Here is a 3989-nt window from a genome sequence, read left to right as displayed (position 1 = left end):
GCATGCAGTAACTATTTATTGAGTAAATAAAACAGACTACTATTTTAACTTTTTACTATATTTTTATGTTCTATATGGAAATTGCTTTCTATCTTCCATGACTCTGAAATAATTGTATTTATATATTAGTGTGCTGGACTTCCCTGGTATTTTAATGTTATAGAATTGCACACCCATAATTAAAGCTAATTTTATTATTTTTACAATGTTATTTGGCTTTAGGGTGTATTTCTATGCTATGAAAGTTATTTACCATTATCTTTTTATTGCTTTATCCTTCACATTGGGTTAGAATAAGCACTACTATGTTGGCATCAGACAACAGCTCTCATATTTATATTGACCAATTCTTTTTGTACCCCTCTTCTCCTTTCCTCTATGTTTTAAGCTTTGCAGAAGATAAGAGAGGATGATAAAAGTGTGTTTGTGAAATATTTTGTTTCTGATAGAACAGACCTATGTGAGGCAAATGGATTTAAGTGCTGCGTAATAGTTGACATTTCTGAACCCTGCTTTGACTGTCTGTGAAGCATGTAATGAAATTAAGAAGAGCATAAAGATAGGATTTGGGTGGATTTCCTTGTTTTCAGGATCAATTATTTCGACCTAAGTCCATTAGCCAGACTGCCCCAGTATTAAGGAGCATTTTTCACTAATTTTAAGCCAAATACAATAATTTCTGGGGTTAGGGGAGGATACAGGGGAAAGAAAAGGGGGTTATAAGGAAGCCAACTTGTAGAGAGAAACACAAAATACAACCCTCTCCGAAACAGACCTGAAAGCATGAAATCTATTATTTGTAGTGGCAGTGCTTTCCTTACAATTGTTGACTTTTTTTGCACCAACCTCTAACCCGCCATTTCTGAAACATTCCTAAGAAGACTTGAAAGAAGCTGTTAAAAGCGTATCTGCCCAGAAGCCTTGGAAAAACTATAGCTGCAAAGTGTCTTTACTGTTTATATAAGAGCAATCAAAGGTATCAACAAGCAAGACAGCCGAAGCTGTTCTCTCAGGAAAAAAAAGCAAAATTTATCCAAACTGAATATTTCTATGAAATGGGTTACAGGGAATTCTGCAGCCAAGTATGCATCCCCCATATGCTTGTGTATTCCTCCCTATAAACATGAATATTCATAAATACAATCCCAGTAGATGGGAACAACCTAAGCAAATTACTGAACATTAGGAACAGCAGAAAAACCTTTAATGCGATTCCAGTATTCACACAGACCTGGACAATTTGCACCAAATGACTGGGCCAAAAGATGACAACTACATTGCCTGTACTTGTTATAATCTGTGACTGAGTTGTTTGATCTGTATTAGTTACCACGTTAAAGGTCAAAAGTTGTTACTTGACCATCTTTAATGCTACCCTTGCTATAAAACCTAGAGTATTTCCCCTTAAACTGAGGGCACAGAACAGAGAATCGTTTGAAGCACGCATTGTTTTAGAAAAGTGTTCTCAGAGGTTATTTATTGAGGCAGCCATTCTACTCCTTAAGGATCTGACACTTAAATATTTTATTTCTTTAGTGGGATTTATTTTTTTTGATGTTCACTTCTTAATTTTGTCAGTGTTCCTGCTGCCAACAAACACTTCATTTTCTAATTCAATGTGAGCTGGGAAACCAACTAACCGGACTGTATAGGTTGTATCTAAATTAAGAGTTCATAAGTTCTCAGTGAAGATCTGACAGACTCTTATAATGATAAAGTATGAGACTAAAATATAAGACATTTGTGGTATCTAACTAAAGTTTTGTTTGTTTAAAGCAAAATCTATATTTGCATATATTGAAATGTATACCTATATTTAAACTTAGGTGCCTTTTGTTTGTTTTCTCATTTTTCTAGGTTGTTGGCTGTGTTCTGGAACATAGCAAAAATATACAGAAGATATATGTCTACATTAAATATTATTGTAATATTTGCTCACAAGATAGGACCCTCTACAACAAAAGATTAGCATTTAAAAGTTATGTGGATGGGGGTGCTTTCTGACTCCCTGTGGAGGAGGTCCTGTGGTCCCCATCTGGTTTATCCTACACAAGCTGCTTCTATGCCAGGTCACCCAAGTTTGACCCTAACAAGATCAAAGTCATACACTTGAGGTGTTTCAGTGGGGAAACAGTGTCACAGGTACCCTGGCTCTCACAGCCATTTGCCTGGATGTCTCCAAAAGAGATTGGTGATGACATGGCTAAGACAACTGGTGACTTGACAAGTCAGGATTACAGTGAAAATGACCATTCTGAACAGGCAGGCCCAGATTGAGGTGGTATCTTCTGCCTCTCTCTGAACATCAAAACCCTCAAGAACTACCCAGAAATGGAAAGAAGCAGAAAAACTATAAGCACAATGGAAATAGCACTTTTGATGAGATTGCCAATATTGCCTGACAGATACAGCACCAACCTTTGGCCAGAGAACTCTCTGGAATCATTAAAGAGATCCTGGAGGCTGCCTAGTTTGTGGGCTACAATGCTGATGGCTGCCACCCATATGACATCACCAATGACATTGGCAGTGGGACAGTAGAACACCCAGATAATTAAGAACTACAGAGGAAAACATTTTGATAGAGGATTATTTGACAACCAAAAAAGAAAAAAAAATAGTTATACGGAAGTCACATCATCTCTTCATGAAATATAAAGATAATTTGATAGGGAATCTTCTCAGATTTACGCTCAGTATGGTCATGCATACAAATCACCTGTCTATCAAGTCTGAGATTGTGAACTGAAATTGTGAAGAAGGCCACAGACAAACTTCAACAGGTCCACGAGCACCTTAACATTATATGCAATTTCACGTGTGTATATGCACACATTTTATCTGAATGAATTAAAAATTTTGTAAGAAGAAACTTTGAAATACTTAATGACCAAATGCAGACTATGAATAAATGGATGAAATAATAGTGGTTATATTAGTTTATTGTTCAATGTGAAGAGTGACTGATATTTTATCTGGTGTTAACTAAAATAGAGATATTGCTTATAGAACAAATGTCTGGAAGGACTTGCATTGTATTAGTAGAAGAAATAGTCCTTGTGTACAGAAGCAGAATTCAAATATTTAGGTAGTGAAGAAGTTACCTAATAAATTACAATATTCTTGTGTAATATGATGCTTCCGTGTAGAGCCAATCATTGGTAAACCCAATAAATAATCCAAGCATCAATAAATCCTCAAGTGTTTATTAATTTCTTACTCTGCTTCTAGGGGGTCTGTGCAGTGGTGATAATATGACTCATGGGTTTGTCTGAACAATTATCAATATGCTTGGCGCTTTATTCCACAGTGTGGAAGAAATGAAAGAAATTAATAAATGTCAACTGCTTGTCCTGTGTACTAACTATTGAAAAAAATCTTTATTTTTATCTGCTTACTTTTCAGAGGATGCCAAACTGGTTCCTTATGAATGTGATATCCATTGGGGCTAGTGTTAATACAGTAAATTAAACTATCCTGAAGCACACCGGAGGCTCAAGGTCAAAGCCAATTCATACTGAGATGAATATCAACTTGGCAAATGTTTCCAAATGTCCGAACTTCTGTAAACTAGAAGTTTACAGATGTATCTTTTATTTGAGTTCATGTTCCTTCTATGTTCTCTACACTTAGGGGTTCCAATTTTAGCCTATAAGTATACTGGCATCTGCAAGGTGATTTTATTTCTACTTTAGTTCATTAGAATTTTAACCATCATGGCATATTAAAATTTCACTAGGTTAGAGAAAAAATATTAATGCTTTAACATAGGTAGATGTTTATACATTCATACTTAAAGTATCTCTTAATAAAAAAGTAAACTAAAGTGACATATCATCTTTAATTTGTTATCAATAACATTACTTTTGTCTGCAAGTTGGGATAATCACCTTTCTAGATGTTACAGAGATATTACAGTTTTTAAAAGGAGATAAAGGAGGTATTAGCTTACTTTCCTTGAAGGTCCTCATGAGAAGAGTTAACATGGC

The 3989-nt window shown here is 35.3% G+C and overlaps 1 protein-coding gene and 1 pseudogene across 1 annotated transcript in view; one reads left to right on the top strand and one right to left on the bottom strand.

Moving 5' to 3' along the window:
* LOC113633250 (60S ribosomal protein L12-like) overlaps positions 1-2558 on the top strand; it is a 37957-nt pseudogene extending 35399 nt beyond the window's left edge.
* Positions 1-3989, bottom strand: part of ZFPM2 (zinc finger protein, FOG family member 2) — a 155432-nt gene that overhangs the window by 58007 nt on the left and 93436 nt on the right. The gene's annotated exons all lie outside the window — the stretch shown is intronic.

Source organism: Aethalodelphis obliquidens, unplaced genomic scaffold (assembly GCF_003676395.1).
Source record: "Aethalodelphis obliquidens isolate GAN/ISIS:26980383/991018 unplaced genomic scaffold, ASM367639v1 scaffold39, whole genome shotgun sequence".
Lineage (NCBI taxonomy): Eukaryota > Metazoa > Chordata > Mammalia > Artiodactyla > Delphinidae > Aethalodelphis > Aethalodelphis obliquidens.
The sequence above is the reverse complement of the archived record's forward strand: the minus strand, read 5'-3'. Positions and strand labels throughout refer to the sequence as shown.